The sequence below is a fragment of the Odontesthes bonariensis genome, chromosome 22 (genome assembly GCF_027942865.1).
Source record: "Odontesthes bonariensis isolate fOdoBon6 chromosome 22, fOdoBon6.hap1, whole genome shotgun sequence".
Taxonomy (NCBI): domain Eukaryota; kingdom Metazoa; phylum Chordata; class Actinopteri; order Atheriniformes; family Atherinopsidae; genus Odontesthes; species Odontesthes bonariensis.
Genome location: NC_134527.1, coordinates 14,762,117 through 14,785,945, shown reverse-complemented (window position 1 = coordinate 14,785,945; position 23,829 = coordinate 14,762,117). Strand labels below are relative to the sequence as shown.

The following is a 23,829-nucleotide window of genomic DNA, read 5'->3' as shown; positions in this document are numbered from 1 at the left end:
TGTTTCCTGGAGGTTTCCTTCATCTGAAATACAATACTTTTTTGCCGCAGTAAAAAAAAAATCCCTTTTTGTCTGGCCAAAATCCTCCATAAGTCTTTTTAACAACATTGCAAGAGCTGCTGTGTGCTAACCACTTATCTCAGTTTTGGACAGAAATGAAAGAAAGAGATATGTGCATTAACTTAATATTTTTTATTGCCATTCTTTCATACAGGGCAGAATCAACCAAACATGCCCCAGGAATTGGTGAAAAATCCAATATTCTTCAAGTGTTTAACTCAAATATTTAACTATTCTACAGTGCGGGCTGCCCTCACAGCAAGATGGTTCCAGGTTCGATTCCTGACTGGGGCCTTTCTGTTCGCATGTTCTCCCTGTGTATGTGTGGGTTCTTTCCAGCTTCCTCCCACCAATCCGAAAATATGCATGTTAGGTTAATTGGTGACTCTAAATTGTCCCTAGGAGTGAGTGTGAGCGTGTATGGTTGTGTGTCTCTCTTTCTCTGTGTGGCCCTGTGATGGACTGACCACCAGGCCAGGGTGTAGCCTGCCTCTTGCCCAATAACAGCTGGGATATCCCAGCTCCAGCCCCACCCTGTGACCCTAAATTGCATTAAGCGGGTAAAGAAAATGGATGGATGGATTCTACAGTGCTTCCAAAGGGAAACCAGTTTTAGTGTGAGGTGGCTGTCAGTCATCACCTCTTTGATGCATCATCGTGGGCAGCGGCTAAACCTGGAACTGGGACATAATGGTAACCGTTTTCGGTCCGATGGTTCCTTTCCCACCTTTGCGCTGCAATAAGGTAGGAGGAAACAAGGAGTTGATGAAAGAAAAGACAGCTGAGTGACAGATGCCTTGAGGAACAAGAGGTGGAAAGAGTGGGTGAGGGCAGAGGCACATTCGGCAGCGAGGAACAGTGTAGCGCCACAGGTAAAAAGGTGCCAAAGTAGACGTCTGACGCACCTTGATGGCCCTGGCGGGCAAAGGTGACACAGGTCAGGGGGGAGGGACCTTGCAGGCTCCTCACAGCTGCTTCTTTGCCCCTGTCAGACAAATACACAGAGAAGCACTTTGAGAAACTGCAGTTGTTTCTTTTTTTTTCTAAAGGAAACACAACTCCAATTCCAGCACAAAAATTAAATTTTTTTTAACAGCTCTTTAAATGTACAGTAATACACTTTCCGGAGAAAAAAAAGAGTTATTAGCTATTGACCACCGCCTGTCACCTCACAGTTCCACCCTAACTCCTACAAGTCCATAACAGGTGACTGATGTAACTACTGACCATGTCACTCTCCTCCCCTCTTATATGTCTATTTTCTCGTTCTTCTACACCCATTCTAATTGAGTTTTATGTTCATTTACCTTCAGATAACCCCGAAATTAAGCAGTGGATTCTAGCTTTCCTTCTTTTGAATTCACTAATGTGGAGCCAGCACAAGTATCTGTGCTTGGCCTTGATGTGACCTGTGGGAATAAAGTGTTTCCTGAAGCTCCACAAATTCTTTCTTCTTTGTTGCTGATAATATTACATTCAGCTTCACAGTATGGGTATTGATTTAAAGCATCATACCAGCAAGGAAAACTTAACATGCGTGATTACAATCGTAGAGTGACATCCAGGTTATCTATTATTTAAAGGAAGACATAAAAAATACATAAAACATGTATGCTTGACATCCCCAGAGCCAGAAAAACAGACTGACTAAGACAGAAAAGTAGGTGAAAGTACAGGTCATTTTGTTTTTAATTCTGTCCACTAAATTGCTTGTAATGATTTGATAAAAAAAATAAAATAGTGCACCCATGTCTGTATGCTTACAGCAAACAATGTGCTACTTTTGTGTAGCATAAAGACTACAAATAGTGAAAAAGCTAATCTGTTATTCTGATATCTGCAGGCAACATCAGAAGCCCAAAAATATCATCCCTTGCCCCCAAGTCATAGAGTTTGGCTATGGCGGAGAGATTCCCAAACTATAGGTGTAAAAACAAAACAGTAATTTGTGATTTTACAGGGGAATGTGTGAAAAAAGAATATGCGCTGGTTTAATTTCTGTGCTTGCTTTGAAATCAAAATGTAATAATTAATTATTTTATCAAAAGTGTAAATTGAGTAAAACTAAAGTAAAGAATTTAATTTCACCAGCTAGTGCTAAATAATTCATTCTCATCTTTACTATCTGAAATGTACTTTAAAAGATAATGCAATAAGTATATCTGCATCTGGACTGAATTACATTTGAACAGTATCTAAAAACAGTAATGCTTTTTCTCCATATGGATAAAATATAAATGAATCAGAAGTGTGATATTTTATTCAGGGGCCTCAGTTGCTAGCTGGGCACACATCTGTCTCTCATCTTTCTAGTCAGCCATGTCATGTGGGACCGAAGTGAAAGAGAAAGGGAGCCTCTCTGACTGCCTGCCACGCAGCTCTTTGCTGCTGCTCAGTGTCACTGCCACTCACCCGCCGTTCTGATGTGTTCGTTCCTCTCCACCTCCATTAACGTCACTCTTGGTCGACACGCTTGCAAATGGAAAGCCATACAGGACTCAAAAATACGGAAAACGCTTCATTTATGTTTTAGGTGTACACAGACACTTGAAAGGCAGAACAAGAGTGATATTTTTCTCTTTAAGTAGGCTTGCACTAAAAAAAAATGTCTCAGAATTTCTGATTTAAAACCTCATTCTTATCCTCGATGACCTAGTCTTCAACTAGGCTCCTCATGTTGTTATCCTAGCAAGCTAGCTTAGAACCCACTGTCAGTGAATAGAGATGTTTTAAGCAGACTGAGTGACAAGGTGCATAAGAGGTCAGCATTCTAAAGGGGCGACCAATTGGATCATGACCCATGAGGGACAGATATGGGCAAGGGATTTAGCCTCAAAGGTCACAGTAGGGTCAAGGAGTGTCTTGCATTCCAGACCCCTAATCCTTTCCCTGCAGTCTGGAACGCTGGACTTCACTGCTCTACACATGCATGCCCACACGGACATAAACATGTGCACCTCTCAAATACTCTGTGCTGAGTCTCTGTGCCCGGTACACATACAGTATGACTGCAGGCCGTGGTGATAGATTGGATGAGGAGACTTAAAGTAAATGTATACCTCCTAGCTTTAAGTCCTCCAGTCATCCCACTCTATGCCAAATGTAGAGAAAGCATGGGTTTTAGGTGCCCTCCCCACTCAATTCCCTGACCTTCCACTTAACCACCCGCCTCCTACCAAGCCATTGAGTTTCTCTGTTGCTGAGACACCAGAGTGCTGGGGATGTAGGTAATTTGTCAGGGCAACCCAACCCCCACATTTCAATGCTTGTGTGTGTGTGTGTGTCAGCAGGCAAGCATGTGTCTGCACCAAGAGCTTTCTCTGGGAATCTCAGACTATGTCGCCAGTCCAGCCAGTCGCAGACTGTTCAGTGTCAGTAGCTGCGTAAGCAATGACCAATCTAATAGCTATGAATTGGAAGCTTGGGCATCCTGATCATGGCAATCTGAGCCATAAATCAGCCCGATGTGACATGCAAGCCATCCAACCCCGTGCTGCATTTGTTCCCCCCCTTGCTTCACCACTTGCACATTACATGTTGGGACTATATGCTCCAGATGATTTTGAAAGCTGAAACTGTTGACATTTACACTGCAAAATACCACCACACACTTAAAACACACAAACATAGTGACAAAATTGCTCCGTCTGTGGCTTAGACTGCACATAACTCAACAGTATGTGTGTAGCAAAGCACACCAAGCATCATCCTCCTACTGTTTGTGTTGGAGTGGCCCTCCTGCCGGGCTTTCAGTTGTAGCCCCCCCCCCCCTCCACTTCCTATCCCACTACACTATACCAAACAGAGCCAAATAAAACACAGGCTAACATAATGTAGCAGCATGTCAGTGGTGAGCCCTGGAGCAAGGCTGAAACATGACCCACTCTGTACCAGCCATTAGGACATGAGTTAAAGCAGCTACGATTTCTTCCAAGCCATACAGCCCTTATGTTGCCCAGTGCAGGGCCTGTGTGTGTGTGCTAGCAGCAGATTGAGTGATGTATCCTGTGTGGCTGTGGTGTGCTCAGTGGGCCAGAGAGAAGTCCCAGCAGGGGATTACTTCTCCCTTGGCCCCCAGGCCACTGCACTTCATCAATTTCTCCACTGGGAAAGGCCTGCCACTGGATTTCAAGACTCGATGGAGCTCACACAGAGAGAAGCCAAAATCAGTCAAACAAAAACAACGACAGAATGCAAGGAACATGGTGTCATATTTACAAAATCCAGCCAAATAATTGAGATAAATGTGTTTTTTCCCCCATGCAGACTTTTAGTTTAATCATAAAAGACACTTATTAGATTCTGCAAGGTGCATGTTCAAATTTTTCAAATTTCTATGGATTTATGTGGTGTTAATTCTTCCACAGTCAAAGGGAGGGTCCATCGTATGCAAAAGGGTGTGGTTGAGCAGAATTCTGGCATAAGATTCTATAATTGGCTGGAATGACATTGATGAGGTGAGAGATGATAGCTGCTGTATTCGAGCCTAACCCTTCTCACGGTTTGTCTGCTTTGGAGCTGGCAAAATCCCAGCTGCGTGACATTACACAATCGACCGAATGCTAAGAGAGCAAATTAAAGAGGATGAGACGATGTTCAAAATGTGGTCTGGTTTACTTGTTATCATTTGTGATCACTCGCAATGCTACGGAGGGCAGTCTTTTGACTTTGCCTTGGAGACAGAGTTAAAAGGAAGCATGAGCCTATGAGTACATGTAAAAGCATTTGGTCTGGCACAGTTCCTGTCCTCAGATGCAGGGCGGGTGTACAGATTCAGTGAAGGTGAGAAATAGCTGACCTCGTCCTGTGTTGATGGTGTATCTAAAACTTCGGAAGCATGTAGGGAATTTCTCATGCCTCAGCAGGAAGTAGGAATCTCCTCTCCCTTCACTGAGTTTCTGCACAGATAGATTTAGAAGACATGCCAGTTAAAAACCTTGCTGTCCTTGTAATCTACGCTGTGGATACTGTTGTCAAGCAAATGGAGGTTAATTGAGCCATATTTCTACATTTAAGAGGAGAGAATTAATTCAATATCCTGTTGCTGAACACTAGATGACAACACATTCTGAGCAGAGTATGGAGACTTTTTCAAGCTTTTAAGAGTTGAATCATTGCTTTGTCAAGTGAAGAGGAAGCTGTGGAAGGAAAGTAAAAAAGAATGAACGTGCACAACGGAACATGAGCCAGAGCGGGTGAGGAGAGTTGGTTTACAGTGCAATCAGCATTAAGGAAATTGGTTTGCACTAGCGCTGTGAGTGGGGAGAGGTGATTGATGCTAAGTTGGGCTAGCAGGAAGGAAGTGGAGAAATTAGCAGCAGGCCAGGGCACTGAGAGCTGTCAACTACTTCCTGGTCAATCTGGGGTGTGAGGTACTATTCCTCCACTGCCAGCCCATGCATATTACTTGTGTTGTTGCAGGTCTGATAAATGCACACAAAGCTCATTTGACAAATATATTTATTAATTCATCTAAATCAGCTGGACCAGTTCTTGATCTCAAATCACTCGCCTCTGCACACAAGCCTTAAACAGCACATCACAACAGCAATACAGCGCAGTCTCCGGGGCACTGTGTCAAAACTTGACCCTACGCATGCCAACAGTGTAGGCTTGTCAAGTCCCTGACAATAGTAGTAGTAGTTTACAAGCAGTGTAATTAAGCAAGGCAACAGAGGACAGGCAAAGAGGAAGAAAAGATACAAAGATGCCCTTGATACTTGGGTGTCGTGCTGACAGCATTTCCTCTGACAGCTTCATCTTGTAGGCCACCGCAGAAGCGCTTACGCCTCCTGACATGTGCTTTACTCATCCCTGCCTTCATTCTCTGTTCCCGCAACATGACGGGGAAGAAGGAAGAGTGAAAAGGAGAGTTGGAGACGGATGGAGGAGCATTTTTAAAGTCAGTGGAGGGACACACTTTACATGTTTGAAAGTAAAGTGTTTTCGTTATCATTAGTTTTCGTTATTTAAAGGGGAAGTTCGTTTTTTTTAAACCTGGACCTTATTTCTGGCATAAAATACGTGTTATCTACTCATGATAACAGTTTGCTGAAAGTCGGCGTCCTTCGGAAGATATTTAGATCCGCGTATATCCATATAACGGGAGAGAACAGGGCATAGACAATACAGCCTCTAAATAAGGCGTCATCTGTCTTTATTTCACCAATAATTTAAGCCAAATTAATGAATGAACGCGTAAAAAAAACAAGCTTCTCCTTTAAGGGATAATTGTTTCTTTTTTCCAAGAGGTGGTCGTGTGATGTACTTATCATTTTTAAGAATTCATCTGCAGTCTAAAATAAATATTTCAGTGGAGTCTGATGAATGTTGTATTGTAGCATTTTTTTTTTTAAACGTGTCACAAATAGAACATACTGTTGTTTACTTTGTCACTATTTTCTCTCGTCTTTTTTGCTCCGCGTCACTGCAGCTGCATAGCGTATCCTGTACAACTTCCTCCCAAAGTCAGAAAACATGCACGTCAGGTTAACTGGTGATTCTGAAATGACCCTTGTTGGTCTCATTTGTCTCTGTGTGGCCCTGTGGTAGACAGGCAGCCTTTTCAGGATGTACCCTGCCTGAAAATTAATGAATGAATAAAAATTAGGAATAAGCTTGGATGACACGGGAAACTAGTTTTAATTTAATCTGTTATATTACAATATCATTTTACATTAAAGAGTGAAAACAAAGAATGAAACGAAACATGACCCAGAGCGATCAGACAGAGGAGATAATTACTTACAATTCTAACTTTCATCTCAGAGAACAATGTTGCCATTACTCTGATCACTCCAGATAACAGGCGTTTGATGGTTTTTAGGGATTGTTTCTTCTTTAGTTATAAAGATAGTGAGCTCCATAATGTGGACACAAACTGTGGATAAATTTTGTTGTTGTTTTTAGTTCATCTTTTTAAGTTACTTTACTATGTTTTGAACATCAAAATTGCATACACACCCACTGTATAGGCTTAAAGTCAAATGTCCCAACCTGTCCAAGTCAAATGGAAATTATTTAAATGGCACAATCTGAGAACCTTTGGCTTTAGCCTGTTGACTATGTCTCTATGGACATCAAATAATATTTTTGGGCTTCTACAGCAGCCAGTCAATATCCAAACAATAAATGTCTGGGCCAAAACTTAATGTACTCTGCACCAGTCATTGTTTGGACTCAGAAACACTGAAAGAAAAAGAAAAAAGATAAATCATAATCAAGATGATAGCCTGTGGTTTTGAGATTGTATTTCGGCAAATGTGTCCCTCATCCTTGTTCATCACAGAGCAGTTAACCTGCAGGAAACAAAGCCTACTAAATCTGACTCGTCAACTCTACTCAAAGTATAAATGTAAACTAGAAAGCTTTTAAAACAATAAAAAGTCTTGTCTCTTGCTTTCAGATTTTTAAAGGTTCACATGCCGAATCTGTTTATAGATATTACATGGCAATACGCCTCAAACCATTTTTCGTGATTTGGGTTAACTGATCCTTTAAAGAGAGGCTGAGTGAGACCAGCATTGAAAAAGAAAGATGACCATTTCAAAGAAACCCATCTTTTACAAAGCACTCCGTTTCTCTCAGGCAGGATTGAGTTAATGTCCCTCTCTTCCCTCTTCTCATCCCTCCACTGCCCCTCCCGCTTTGCCGTGACTTGCTGGCTTGATTTATCTGATGGAAGGAATTCTGCACAGAGCTCTGGCTCTGGTGGTATCCCTATACTGTAACCTTTTCCCCCCACCAGATGTTCCTCTCTCAAAACATGGTAATGATCACCCCCAAATCCCCGGACAAACATATCAAGTGGTCGCTATGTGTTTACGCGGGCTATGGTCGACACAAGTGACACCGTCAGTGACACGAACGTGGGGGCTTGGAGGGCAGACAAGCGGGGAATGGAAGAGAGGAGCAGACAGAAAGAGATACTGAGATATCAGACATATGCTCACACCAGCTGACGACACCAGGATGACCTGGAGGAGTAAGGGGAGATAGGGGGCACATAGGGGCTGATAACTCCCACAAATGTTGTAATGGGTGATACTTGGGAGTTCAACAGTTTGCTTGGATCTGAGCGCCTGGACTGATTTATTGTATCCTACCTTTTTACACAGAATTTTCCTTTTACATGCTTTTGTGATTCAGTGCTGTGCATTCCAACAAGAGATGAAGATGGCTTTTGAGCTGCTATAAAAATCAACTTTTATTAGGAATCAGTGCATGACATGCTGGAAAGTTCAGTTAGGAAATATAAAGAAATCCCAATTCAGTGCCTCTTGCGAGACACAAGTAATTACACAGTTCCCAACTAGACAGAGTTCAGGCAATATGTTGCAATGGATTGACAAGATAGAAATCAGTCGTGGATAAAAGAATGCAAAAATACATCTTTAAATTTTTTGGTTCAGGTCTAGCTCAGTAATATGGCTGCGCTATACACTGAGATCAATTTCAAAAGCATTTTAAAAGACATCTTATTAGTACATTTCACGTAATATTTACACACGTGTGTAACTGTCATATTTGATTACAAATTTCATGTTTGACCTCTATATGAAAATATAATTACATGCTCCCTTTACAGATAAGAGAAATGATGAATAGGACAGAGATAGAGTAGGATAGAAAAAGAGAGATAATAATGATGACTATCCTGATGAGGATGTTAGTGGTGAGGGGTAAGCTACGTCAAAGCCTCGACAGCTTTAAATGCCTCAGCCAATATTTGTCACTTTCAGCGAGCATGAATTCTTGATTTGATGTGCCTTAATTGATTCAGCTCTGCCCGGTCCTGTCTGTCTACTCGACTCTCTCTCTCACACACACACACACACACCTTTTTCTTTGTATCTATCCTTACAATTCTCTATCTTCTACTTCAAGGGATCTGAAGTCTAGGGAGACTAAAATGAATGGATTGGAGGATGAAGAGAAGCCAGTGATGCTGCCCTACCTGTGACCCCCTCCATGACATAGTGAGCCCCAAATGGCAGACATGATAGAGGATCAAGTGCTTCAAAGTAAGCCAGGCAGAGATAAAAACCCAACAGGCCCTTATATGATGAATGAGTTTTGTAACAGAAAAAAGCCATCATGTAGCTACCATGACACCTGGGCTTTGGAGCAGCAGTCTAACACGTTTCACATTATGTAGTTTAGAGGGAAAGTGAGAGGGAATAAGGAAATGACTCAATCCTGGTCTTCATTCCTATTAGTGTGATTTGTTAAAAAAGGTAAAAGAATACTAGTAACTTTCGATCCAATAATGACGAACCTTTGAAGAGCGTTTCTTAGATTTTTATCTCGCTTAGTTGCTTTTTTTTGTAATCTTCAGTTTTCAGGTGTTTAGTTCCCAGATTGGATTGAAATAATCACTCTTAGCTCCATTTGCCCTGTTGCCATGGTGTTCAGACCAAGGTTAGCCATTCTATGTTTTTCACAATGTGTAACGTCTAGTGTGTGTGTGTGTGTGTGTGTGTGCGTGCGTGCGTGCGTGCGTGCGTGCGTGCGTGCGTGTGCGTGCGTGCATGTGCATGTGCATGTGTGTGCGTGTGCATGTGTGTGCGTGTGTCTGTGCGTGTGTGTGTTTTCAGGGCTGCATTGTCGCTTGGCACATTTACCTTTGTTGTTCTCAAACAACCCACGTCTGTCACAGCCAAAATTGATTTCCTCTTCCCTCATTATGATAGCAGAAGTATGAAGGGTTTGAGTGGTTCCCACTAGAAGTGATGCCCTCCTCCTCTTCTTAGCCTTGGACTAAATTAATAGTGAGAGAGCAAAAGGGTCAGAGGAAAACTAGTTTCTAAACACCTCAGTCTGTGTGTGGGTGTGTGGAAGAGTCTGTTTTGGAGTGGTTATCGATGGTCACACACTAATTCAATGAAAAACGCAACATGGTGTAAAGAAAATGCGCCAACTGACAACGATCTCTTTAACAGCACAAAAAAAAACGCTAACAGAGACTCAATTAGCAGCTGTGATTCTGAAAACACGTAGTGAACCGATCAGTTCTTATTCTCAGTGTGCCGTACACTACAGTTTTGTCAAAATGTTGTCTATAAAACATGAATTAGTTTCCTTTGGCTTCTACATTATTGCATTTTAATATTATTACATTACATTATTACATAATGCCATTCTGGAGGTTTTTCTTATGAACATTAACATGGTCATCATAAGGAGGCTGACCATATATCATTCTATCTATACAGATTGTGCTCCTCCCAAATATGACCCAATGCAACAATGAACGGTATGTTCATGCAAGGCCAAAGCAATGTGTAAATATGAAGAAGATTCTACCTGGAACAGCTGTATGAGCAACTGCATGTCAAGTGTAAAAATGGCTTTCATGTTAGTTATAGTTGTGTTGTAAAAAGAGTGTCATTTAGTCTTCAGCAAAATTGTTTTGTCACTTCCTGGTTGGCTTGGTTAGCTGTAACAGGAATGTTGTGGCAACCAAGTTGGCGTCCATGAAGGTGGCTGTCACTTTGTAAAGGAAATGTACTTAAACCCTAAACATGACCACTTTCTAACTCTATCCATATCGCACTCTAACCCAGTAATGAAATTGCCAAACCCAAAGTGATGGAAGTGTTTTAGTAAAGTGATGTTGTGTCATTAACAAAACGTAATTCATAAGCGAAGTTGTCATATTTTGATCTTAAAAACTTCATGAACTCACAAATATTCGAATGCATGTAATCCCGTCATCCAACCCCCACTTCCTGTCTCCTCATGAGGATTTTGTGGCTTTTATTTTTCTAATAACTGTTAGATTTAGGCACCAAACTACACCGTTTGGTTGACGAAAAGATAAGGTTTGTATGTCTGAATCTAACCCCAAAAAGACAGCTGTACTTCATTTTTGTGGTTGTTTGAATGAAACCTCTCTAAATGAATGCTCACGACAGCTTGGGGCAGAATTCATCACCCCAGCAACTAGGTCAATGGAGAAGAATCATGTTGCGTTTCAAAGTGTTGACATGTAAGTCACATTTATGACACATTATGAGCTGTGACATGTCATGAAGTCATGTTTGTCTCTTGCATTTCTGTGAGAGTGGCTATAAAAAAAAAAGAGATGTGGAGAAAATATATTGAAGAAAACAACATATAAAAAGAAAGGCCCTTGAGAAATGATATTGATTACTTTGTACCTATTTGGGAACTAAATCTTAGTCGTGGTGACAATATGGGGGGTGACACTGAGCTCTTTTCGTATATATATTATATATATATACATAGGTAATACATAAAGCATAACTTGTCTTTAAAACTTTACTTATCGTAATGTGGGATAAATGTAATTTCAAGATTTTCCATTTCATAATGAGGTGTGGGTTAGAGTGAAGCAGAGGGAAAACAAAAGGACCTATATCTTTTTTTTATGATAAAGCACAGGGAGTCCATACAGAACCCATCAGAATTAAATTTAAATTCATGCGTGATTGCTTTTAAAGTGAGTGCTACTGATATCCTGCCATGATGTCAAGACTCCTTTGACAAGTGGTAAAAGCCTGAGAAAAACTTCTCTCAGGCAAAAATCAGGAAGGTGTAATCCTAAAGAAACAAGTAGTAGTATAATCAAAAAGAGCTTCTTATGTTCCCACTCCAACCCCCGCACATTATGTCTCTGTGCTAATGTCACATTGATTATGCTGATCGTAAACTGCCTTTGTTTGTCCCTTGCTTTCTTCCATCAGTCATCCATCCACAGGGATGAGCAGAAGTCACACTAAAAGCCATCCTTTTCATGTTTTCTGCATTTTCAGGTCTTGCTGCAGATATCACTAGTCCCACTGGAGGACAAGGCGACTCCCTTTTTCCATGCACTCCCGTATATTAATTGCTTTTTAATGTTTCCCTTCTCTCCTGAAAGTTGTTGCATACTAAAAAAATCAACAACAATAAGGTTCTTTTTGCTGTTGTAGACCACAGCCTAGACTAAAAGGGTATACAGTCACTGAATAATCCATGCAAGACACATTGGAATGAAGGCTCCAAGCTGGTAAAAGAAGAGTTGGAACAGGAGGCCATTTGGCTTTCTTTCTGCTTTGTCCCAAGTGTCCTCTGCTCCCAGCTGTGTGCATGTCACAGAACGGGACTATGGCGCAAGCAAGGATGGGAAGATGTAATACTGATCCAACTAATCCAGCTAACCCCATAAAGCATTGTGACATGCTCCATCCCTCTTAAGCAACAATTTCAGGAAAAATTTGAGTTTTTAGCATTCATTATTCATCTACACAGTTTTAGCGAATGTTTTGCATTGCTTTTTAGGGGAAATGTAACAATCTGTTATGCCTGAATCTAAGGGAAACAGATTGTACCACATGCTGTAAAACATTACATTCTAAAGAAGAAAAGGGATATTTTTTGCCATTTCTCATTAACATTTCTGTTACATTTTGGTTGTGTGCTAAAATATTTTTAAACCGAGATTTGCAGCCAAAGAGAGAGAAGTTTAATTTCTTAAGCACAAATGGCTACTGTACACATAGTTTTGTAGCATTTCATAGCATATAGCATTCTACTAAGTGCATTATTTCATTATGGACATTTTTTTTTTTACAGGAATATATACACCTTCATATATTTGACATACTACTGACGTAAAAACATGAAAAACATATTACATAATGAATACATTTGTTGCAGGCTTAAGCAACCCTTTGAATTTTTTGCTCAGCTGCCTACAGCAGAAACAAGAGCTCTCACTGCTTAAGCTTCTAGCCTACAACCTGCCACTGTAACATAATTCCTGCTCATAATATTCAGGGGAAGCAAAGACTAAGGTAATATGAGTTTTGCTATGTGGAAGGGGTCTAAATCAAAGTACAAGATTTGTAGAGTTAGTGTAACTATTGACATAACTCATTCAACCACATCATTGTTTGTGGTATTTAGCTCCTACTTTGATAGCCTTGCTGAGACGTGCTGTCCGAACATTCAGTGGTGAGTTGTACTTTTGGTGGCATGATTACACTTTTATACCTTTTCTATTTCTCTAAAATAATAATAACAGATTAACTTTAATTGGGCTAAGAAACGCAGGATTTTTTTTGGCTGAGAAAATTATTCTTTCTACAGATTGTAACGCAAATCAAATCTGACGGTATTCTTACTTATTGGATTTGGTTTACAGTTATGGTTGTTCCAGCAGTGGTACACATACTTACGTGTGTCTATAATATCTTTGTTCCCTGGGAAACAAAAGTAAATTTCTTTGGAAAGTACAAGTTTTAGTAAACCATGCTGCAACACTACAGTGGGTGAGGAACACAGGGTGCATGGCGGGTCATCAGCAAGTGTTTGGAGCTTGAGTTACAGGGCCAGCATCTGCCATCCGGCCATCAGGCCCTCATATCCATCACTGGCCGATGGCGTGGTGCAGCCCAGCGTTTGTAAAAACACCCAGAGGAAATGGAGTCTCTGGGCCAGACAAGAATAAAATTAGCTTGATGACTAAGTTCCTCCTCAGGTCCCAGTGGGAATAGAACTCTGCCATTTGTTTTCATTACTTCCCTTGGCTGTAGAAGGGAGGACGACGTGTGTGACTGTGTTTAGAGGGGGTATGAGTAGAAGGGGAATATGTATGCATTTGTCTGCCTCTTTCCATGCAAAGAAAGGAAAACATAAAATGAAATTTAAAAAGATTTTTTTTTCATTTTCGGTCCTGTGTGGTTTTAATCAAACATATTCCCTCATAAACACACTACTTTGATATCAAACCACAGTCCATGTATAATATTGAGCTCGGTCCGTAGAGGTGACATTACTGTTTGGAACTGTTCCACCACCCCTCATATTGGCTTTGGCCACTTTATTGCATTTGCCTCAGAATATCTAATAAACACGCAAAGGTTATAAAAATTGATTTGCTCGCAAATGTGTTTTCATTCATTACCAATGCTATGACCTAAGCCAAGTTTTGCTGAACTAAATGCAACTTATTAAGGGTGGTTGCTTTTATGTTCAGATTTAACCAGTAACATACTCTTTCAATTCAGACAAAGTTATGAAACTGATAGGGAAAAAAATTCTCTTTAAAGCATATACAAAGGCTCTCCTATTCTCTTGAATCTAAGCAATGGATCATATGCACAAAATCAATTAGACTTTAAAAGATTACTCTGGATACACGAAACAAATAATAAGACTGTTTTGCTGATGCAAATAATAAGGATCACTAAAGCAGAGAAAATAGCTAAGTAAAGTAAGATAAAGTACAAAACAATAATTCAAATGGATCCATTGGATAACAAGTGAACTCACTCTTATCTGGATATACAATGACCATATTGTCACACTGTGAGAAGACTTCTAAACTTCACCTTGTTAGAAATTTAGCTCTCTCCTTTGAATACGTTTCGCTACCCTATTTTACACACATTATTTCGCTCTTTCACACAAACCGCACACACAGCTCAGATTAGTTCCAGCTTTTACCCAGGGTGCCTGTTAGGGCTGAAGTGAAGACATCTTGTACTTCTTTAAAGCATGTAGCATTAACACCTTTGCCCCCTGTGTAAACCTTGAGTACTGACCCACAGCGGAGAGTGAAAAAGCACTCAGCTCTTTGGGATCCAGTGGTGTGTAACCCGTAGATCTGTGTGCAAATATTACAACCACAGCAGACACCAGCACTTTTTCAGTCAATGCTCCATGGGAAGGAAGGAATCAGGAAAGGGAATATTGGAGGTGAAGGAGAGAAAAAAAGAGAAAGTGTGTCGATGTGTGTGCGTTCTGGAAGAAGAGTTGACAAAACATGCTAGGAGGCCAGTGAGGCAAAGGCCTTGAACCAGACGTGTGAACAGATAGATCCGCTCACACTTTGGGCCTGTAAGTCATTTTTCATTTCTAACTTTGCTGCAGCCCCTATCCATCTCTGTCTGTGTTCTGTTCTAAGATCACGAATGGATCAGTTCAACCAAATAAAAAAAAAAGGCAAAAATAAGAAAGAATATTTTAATTGCCCTCGGTGGTAGTAATTCATGCAAACAATTTTGGTTTGCTTTGAACATTTTATATCTTACTGTTGTCAATAATATACCATGGTATCACAGATACCATACCAAAAAAAGAAAAAAAAGGTTTATTTGGATCTGCTTTCTGTTGAGGAAATATAATTAATTGTCACTGTCTTGTGAAATACTTTTTATAACCCTTAAAGTAAAATTCCAATTCTCACAAAGTTTTCATTGGAACTGTAGCTGTAGTTACAGAGACAATCTAATTAAACTCAATCTGGTCTGAGACTCCAATGTAATTGTTGAATAAAATTATTCATAATATGCCCCAAAGTTTATAATGAGAATCACAATGTATTACGAGAAATAAATGTGCAGTTCATTATTGTATTCCTGTAAATTTGCAACACAATGTTAGTAATACAGTTTGTAAATGGCACAGCAATCTACAGTATTTTTCTTTTATTTAATCAGTTAATTAATCGTGTTTTTTTTTTTTTTGTTCAAGCTCAACATTGATACTACTTCTACAGCTATTACAAGTACTTTAACTAATAACTGGCCAAGACGGTGGATAAAGCCTGGACAGAGCCTGCCCATCAAAAGGCCTAGCACCAAGACTGATGATCCAGTCATGCTAACACTCACACCTATACCTAATGTAGAATCACCATCTACCCTAACATGAATGTCAGTGCATGTGGGAGGAAACTGGAACACCCAAAGGAAACCCACACAGCAACAGGGAGAACTTGGAACTTTACAGGCCAACTATAAGCAGTGCGGAACACAGGACCACACCGCAGCTCTAAGAAGAAATAGACTAAATAGAATAAAAAATGTGAAATTCTTGCTGTAAAAATAAACTTTTTGGGGGAAAAAAGTTAGTCTAATTTTTTCACCCTCTAAAGACGGTCTTTTGTTTAAAGAAATGGTTTTCCTTGAAAGCGATATAACAGACCTTTACCCCGATTGCTCTGCAGTATGACATCATACGACATTATATCTCATCGGCATATATGGCTCCAGCCCTTAAACAGGGATCGTTTGGGCCCTTTTGTGTACCAGAAACCAGCAGGAAATGGATAAAAACAAGGACTAGAAAGGGAGAGTTGAATGGAAGCCAATTCATGAAATCATGCATGTTAACAGATAGATATATAACTCTGAAGTGGGTCTCCCTTTTGGACTCTCATCGAGCCACCTAATGTTGTCCATACTTGGAGTAAACATACACAGAAAGGACATATTTTATTCTAACCAGAGGGAAACAATTAGAAATCCCATGAACAGTTTGGTGATGATCGTTATTATGTCTAATTGAATGGATTATCAAAATGTTTATACCATCTATCTAAATCTGATTGATAAACTCATTCCAACTGGTACAGATTCAATCAGAAATGTAATATTTTCATCTCAGTCAGCATATGAGCAGCATGAAATAAATTCCATTCACTTCTAAATGGTTACAAATATCATTTTAATGACTTTATATGATGGATTTGACTATCTACAATCTAAGATATGAAATCAAATGACCTTTATGTTAATTTGTATTCTTTTGAGAGTTTTGCTTGAAATTCTCCTTTAATACATAATGTTTTTCTATCTACTGTGTCCCATTGTGAGAAAATGGTGGGCTTCCTTTTGTAGAAACACACACAATATTCATGACAGAAAAAAACGGTTCAAAATTGCAGTCTATACATGCAGACTGACCATAGAATAATGCAATTAAAACAGCATTTATGATCAGACAGAGGGAACACAGATCACGGAAGAATTACACAACTTCCTAGAGCCATTGTTGCTGAAAGGGGGAAGTGATTTTCTCTAATGTATCTCTGTGTTGTGTCGTTGTCCTCCCACGGCTGGCCTGCACAGACCTAGTTAAGGGGTCCTGCAAAACTAGGGTCAAAGCAAATGTGTATGGGTGTGTGTGTGTGTGTGTGTGTATGTGTGTTTGTGTGAGTGTCAGACTGTAGCAGAACGAGAGACAGACAGAAAGAGTTTGCCAGTGACAAGGAAGTCAAATAAAGGGAAGAAAAGCTCCATTTCCCCAGCTAAATGTACCCCTGGGAGGCGTAAGGGAGGGACCAAAAGGCAAGAAAGAAAGGTTATGAACCAACAATACTCCTGCAAGTCTCCAGATTTACAGCTACCAAGCCCTAAGAGCTCTGCCATGCTTATTTCTACAGCCAGTTAAAACAAATTGCAGCCATGTTTCAATCACCCACATCCTCTACTTGCCCATCCGCTCAGGCTGCCCTTTTGGCTGAGGAGAAGTTTCTCTCTCAATTACTCCTGAATAAATACTTTTCTCCAGTGAGGCAATCTTCATCCACTGGAAAGTCCCCGCATGCTACACAATCTCCCCAGCCTCAAGTACTCCCTCTGCTCCCTTCTTTTCATCTTATGTCATCTCAGTCTTGGACCTTGAAAGGCGTGAAAAGGAAATGTATGCTGTTTTGAGAAGCTGTCAGCAGTTTTACTTTTGTTTATTTTGTCATCAGTGTAAAACTTTAAATCTTGAACACATCTTGGCTTGAGCTTCACAGGAAAAATTAGGGGATTATCTGCGACTCTCTAGTTGTTCATTCTTTCCGAGAAGAAAAAAAAGAAATTGCTACTGCAAAACATAAAGTAAGTACAAAGGGAAATCCCGACTCATGGGAGGACGGATGAGAGCACATAAAACGAACACAAACCCCCTCTTCTGTATGTTTGATTGCAAGTTGTGGTGGAAATCTTGAGTAACTTAATATGCTGTTTGATTTGGGCTGTAATGATCAGGCAGAAAGAGAAGGATGGAGGTAGAGGATGGTTGGGGGCAGGTACGGGGTCAGAAGAGTGTCTTTTTCATGTTACAGATTAGAAGCAGATGTTGGTGGGATTACACCACCAGTGTCATCACTCAGCCCACAGCTCCACCTCCATCCATACACATAATACATGCACACACAAACAAAGAGGGTTAGAAAAGTTTTACAGCACTTTAAACCGTCCGTATAGCTACAGGGTGAGGATGGAGCACCAATAACTAACATCATGCTGCAGCTAAAAGATGCTATTTCTAAGAAAAATGAGTAGTGTTGAGATAAATTGAGCGTCAAACATTACTTGAATGCTAACATATGAGCAAATCTGAGCCTCTCCTTCCAACAAATCACTTGAGTCATTTAAAAAAAAAAGTTGATGAAAGAAGACACACACACACACACACACACACACACACACACACACACTGACACACTCGAAGGTCCAACTATGTATCTATTGTAATTCAGCTTCTGGAATGTGATGTTGTGATTTACATGGAAGTCTTTAGCCACCGAATGCTGACTGGTTCATGAAAGCTTATCTCCATCTACATTTGTACTTTTTCTTTTTTTTGTCAGGTGGTTCAGTATGAAGTATTGGCAAGAACAAATAGTTTTCATTACAGCTCTGACAAAGCTTGGAAGAGTTAGACATTTTATCCCTTTGGAAATCTGGCACGAATAAGGGAAATCTCATGAATGAAAGGCTCCACTTCACAGAACCAAACATTGACTGGATCCATCTTTAAATGATAGGATCCAACCAAGCAAAACATTTGCTCTATGAACTTAGTGGCATTGATTACATTTGTGAACAAGTCACTGATCAAGACAGACTAAAGTGAGGCAGAAGGTGACAAAGGGAAAAACCATTTGAGTCAAAAAGTGTTTTGTACAATTTCTAGACAAAAAAACATTGAATGTTTTTCAATCAGGTACACCTGCTAAATAAGCTAATAAATAGTTTCCTTCTGCCAGTAATACTATATTTACTCTGAGTGAGGTGACGACAGCAAAGTCCTCTAAGAACAGGAATTATGTCCATCATCTGAGTCAACATGAAGGGATGTCATAATTATCCAGGATGTGTTGGACAAAAATCTTTGATAAACACAACCCTCTGCGATAATAATGCTAGTTTATTATCTTTCACCAGATTGTGAAAGTCTGCCAACGCAGAGTGATGGCACAAAAAAGTCAGCTTCCATCCGTCTGGCATTCGGGTAAAATTGAGTAATCTCCTATCTTTTTATCTGCAACTTGTTGCCATGGGTCACAGAGCCTCCATGTGAAAAGTTCAGCCAGTAAACATGTGGGTCTATAAAGGGAAAATTGAGCTTCACCCACTATTACAGCTGCGAGTGAATGGAGCAATATCAGGGTCATAATGTTTGTTAATTTGAAAGAAATACTTGAAATTGAAAAAAAAAAAACGTGGTTTGAAACTGGGAGTCCAATTTTGAACTTGAAATTTGAATGGCGCAGCAAAAGCTTGAATTTAAGTTCCATTCATTTTTTCAAATACATTTTTTATTTCAAACATTCAATACAGTTTTTCACTTTCAAGATTTTGTTTCCTCAGTTTCAGATTTTTATATATTTTCAGATTTTTATATATTTTCAGATTCAGATACTTTGTGTTCAGTTCAAAACCTTTTCTCACACTTTCAGATTCCTCTTTTTCAGTTAGAAATTTTGGCACTGTTCAGGTGTGAGGGGCTTCAGATGACAGGGGTGAGGACTGCTAGCTAGTACAACTGACGCATCTCTCTGTGCCAAGAAACATGGGAACTGCAACAACTTATTTGACACCTCTTATACATGGTATTAACATGATTTTTAGCTAACATAACACATGCTCTGACAAAGTTTGGTTATTTAAGCCATTTGGGCCAACACCCAAAACACATCACAGTGTAAATGCGATAAATGTTGACAAATGCATCAGTATCCTCAGCCAGGGTTCAGAAGTGGAAATTTTCCACACCCACAAAGTCTCCCACACAGCAGTTCAATGTATCCTCCCGGTTATCCTATCTGTGTTTAACTGGGGGGGAGGCAGGTACTTGTATTCTTGTGTATTTGTGAAATGGCTTTAGTTGCAGCCAAAGCATTGTTCCAATCAAAAGTGCACATCGACACAAGAACACTCCAAATATCAGAATGTGCAGAATGTGCAGATCATTTGCTCTGAATTTTGCAGCTATCATTTTATTTGTGTTTATTCCCCACAATGCAATTTTATTTTATTACACCTTGTTACATCAGTTGGGTTCAATGCGGTTAACCAAGAACCGGGATCATCTTCATCTTCGTCCAAGTCATCCTCAGCTTTCCTCGTCCTCCTCTTTTAAGAATATTTGAAAAATCATGATCATGTTGGCAAGATTGGTTTATGCAGTTTAGTGCCTGTACATAACATGATATTTTATTTATATTTTCAAGTGAACTTAAAAAAACTTTATGAAAGTAAAATGGCTCCATACAGTGTATCTTCAAATGTATGGAACTCTACTGGGGGGATTAAACAGCATTACTCTAAAAGATATTTCCTCCTCATCTGTTTTGATGCTGATGGTGAAGAGGTTGTTTTCACACATTAGTCTTGAATATCCCATTTGTGTTTAATTGGGTTGTGATCTGGCAACTTTGAAGTTACCAGATCACTATGATTCACATAGTTTTCATATCAAACCATTCAGTGACCCCCTGTTCTCTTTAGATTGTCACATAATCCTGAAAGGAACTATCGCCATCTGAAAATATTTTTTTCATAAAGAAGATCACCCAGAACATCTTTGGATTAATTTGGTGTGATCCTCCTCTCAAATGAGACAAGAGACCCAAAATCTTGCAATTAAAATGTGTCCGAAAGTATAACAGTCAAGTCAAGTCTAAATGTAGGGTCAAGGGTACATTTTTTTCATTTAAAGAGTTACCAATTGAGTATGTAATTCATCCATAAACTGAAATGTAATTTTAAGCTTTTACAAGTTGAAAAAAGTTAGAAAATGTAATGAAATAATTACCTGAAAATGATTGATAATTCATAATTACTAATAATGGTTGTTATTTTAAGTATTTATTAAAGTGGCTAGCACTGTTTACTTTGAAAATGTAATCAAATTGACATGACTTTCAAAATAGCAGGATAATAAAAATTAAAATGCCATGAACTTTTTTTACCCAGTGATATGGTAATTGTAACACTGCAGCCTCATCCCTCTTTCATGTCCCTAAATCTTTAGATAGACCCGCCCCCACCGGTGACCTCAGCACCATGCACCTCTGAGGACCTTGAAGTGGTCCTGGTCTGGAAGATAAATGAAGTGACTGCGGAACTGCTGTCCACAGAAAGCTTATTGGAGTACCTCTGAAGGTTGATGTCGAGGGCCCATGAGGTCTAGTCCTAAGACGGCTGGTCCCCCATGTGTTCGCAAATTTGTGTGTGTGAACATTGTATGTATGAACAAATAAGAGGGATCATGTGCCTGTTTGTGAACCAAGCCTTTAAGTGGGACATTAGCCGACGTGGCCTGCTCAGTCTTAGCAGTTTGTTGTCAGTGGCAGAGCAATGGTGCTGGAGCCCAGAGGCACCAAATTTTCTCTGTGAGGAAAAAGCTGAAAGAAACAGTGCTTATCGTTCCTGACAGAAACCATACTGGGGCTGTGAGTATAGTCACAGCTACTGAGAATAACACCATATCATCATATAGACTTGTTTTCTTGACCACTGTAACCAGCTAGCAAAGCCTGGCAGTCTTGTTCTAGTTGGGGTCAGAGGTCTTGACCAGATGTCAGAGGTAACTAGGGATCAACTATGGCTGTAGGCACTCGTAAAATATTTGCGGTCGTATGAACATAGCAACTGCTTTGCGCCAGGGAGAGATTTTTCATGTCTTTTTGCTGTTAGGATTAAGGGGCTTGAGATCTGGCAGACATATGACTTCAAATCACTACAAAATTTGGGAATGTTTTTAATCTTTGAAAGATTGATGAACATGCTGCATTAAACAAAAGAAGTATAAGTATAATTTGAAACCACTATATAAATTTCCTTTGGGATCAATAAAGTATTTTTTCATTTATTTCAATTTAGCGAACCATTGGAAGCTACTATTCTCTGGCATAACACAAAAACCTATTAAACCGAATCGGTGATCTTCAGACACTTCAGGACCAGATGCTGGCCCCAAATTCTAACGGTGTGATTACAACATGCTCAGAGGAAGTTGATAACAACTTAATCTGTTCCCTCTTCACACAACAAGATAATCTGTGTAGAACATCAGTCCTAACTAAGAATTAGAAATGTTGTGATAATGTGGTAAAAAGGACCACTGATCCTCAATGTGGAGAAATTGATCAAAATATTAAAAATCAATAAATATAGACAAAGGAATGTTCTTGTTTTTTATGTTTCAGTTGTCATCTTGGCACATCATATTTTCTGCCTCCATCCACGAAGAAAAAAGAAATCAGAGAGCAGAAGTAGATAAGATTCCAGTCAGTGTCCAAAGGTGGGAGGAGATTTAGAGGCGCTGCTGTGGAAGCAGACAGGCTGGAGGAGATTAAAGAACTTCAGATAGACAGCCATTCAGACAAGTTCAAAGACTGAATATAGCATTAAAGGCTCAAACACTTCAGCACTTAAAACTCAGATAAACGTACTTCATTTATCAGCTTTATGCTTTTGTTGTTCGTTATACTCGTTTTTTTCAAATTTCTTGAGGAGATTTAGATTTTGGAACAACTCATTGACGATCATGTCGCAGATTTCTGCATGGAACAACAAACTTTTCCTCCATTTCTACAATGTGTTACCCTAAGAATATGTACACTCTGCAAGGTTGTACCTCTTTATGTTTTTGTTTTCAATACTAAATGTTAGAATCCTTCAGATAGCACAGAGCACCAAGTTTCACACACAACATTAGAGGAATAATAGACACAAAATGGGGACATTATGAGAACAAGACACTAACTAACTAACTAAATGCTGCTTGTTATAACCTATATTTAGTTTCAAAGGATAGCTCTGTCCCTTCTTATCTCTTCACTACATGGTGACTGCATGCAAGCCTCGAGTGCTTTCTGAGAACAGCCCTAGAGCCCTGAGAGAACACTCTTTAGCGACTGTCTCCAAGCTCTTGACCCAGCGGTAAAGCATGTAGATAGCTTTGACGATGGCAGCTGAAAGACAGGAACAATATCTGTTTCTTAATAAGTCTTCATGGAGAAGGGTTGTTTTTCAAGTGGTTTGTTTGGGTTTCTGCTGATCGTTAGATTGATTTTGTTCATGTAATTACTGTAAGGCAAACAGAAATTCATTCATTCATTCCTTCATTCAATTTCCATACTTGTTTCATCCTATTTGGGGTACACAGCTGCTACTGGCCAAGAGGCAGCGTGCATCCCGGTTAGGTCACCAGCCCGACGCAGAAAGATATACAACCCTCGAGGGAAAACTTTTATAGAAGCTAATTAACAAGATGTACAAATAACCTAAACAAAGCAAGCAATGCACGATGAGTGGACACTAATAGATATCCACAGTTTCATTGTCTGTATCAGCACCTCTGTGTGATCTGCTTCCTCTAAGTCTTATCAGGCATGCATGATATCAGGAGACCTAACTCTCAACCGCAAACAGCCAGTCATGTGTATCTTGTGAAGTTTATACATTGTCCACAGAAGAGGATTGTCACCCCGTCTGAACTGCTGAAAACTGATGAGGTTTTTCATACAGTATAAATTTCTTGGTGTTTTTTTTTTCCCCGATTTTTTTATTCTTCTAATCAATTGTTCACGTTAGACAACAAAGTCTCCTAATGTTGCATCTTTCTAAGATTAATAAGCCTTTTTTTAACATATGAGCATGAAATGCAAACAATTAGCATTAGATGTAAGGGGTTCTCTGTGAGAACAATTCGTCACATTCAAACCAAGACTATCCCAGCTGCTTGACAAGA

The 23,829-nt window shown here is 39.7% G+C and overlaps 1 long non-coding RNA gene across 2 annotated transcripts in view; it reads right to left on the bottom strand.

Annotated features, from left to right (window-relative positions):
* Positions 1-202: 202 nt before the first annotated feature.
* Positions 203-23,829, bottom strand: part of LOC142372926 (uncharacterized) — a 54,247-nt gene continuing 30,620 nt past the window's right edge. Inside the window, exons 3-4 of one of the 2 annotated variants that reach the window (XR_012768357.1) lie at positions 9,684-9,819; positions 203-1,045 (exon numbers count right to left, since the gene is read on the bottom strand). This is a non-coding gene — a long non-coding RNA (uncharacterized LOC142372926). The remainder of the gene's footprint in view (positions 1,046-9,683; positions 9,820-23,829) is intronic. The other variant, XR_012768358.1, reaches the window with a different exon arrangement.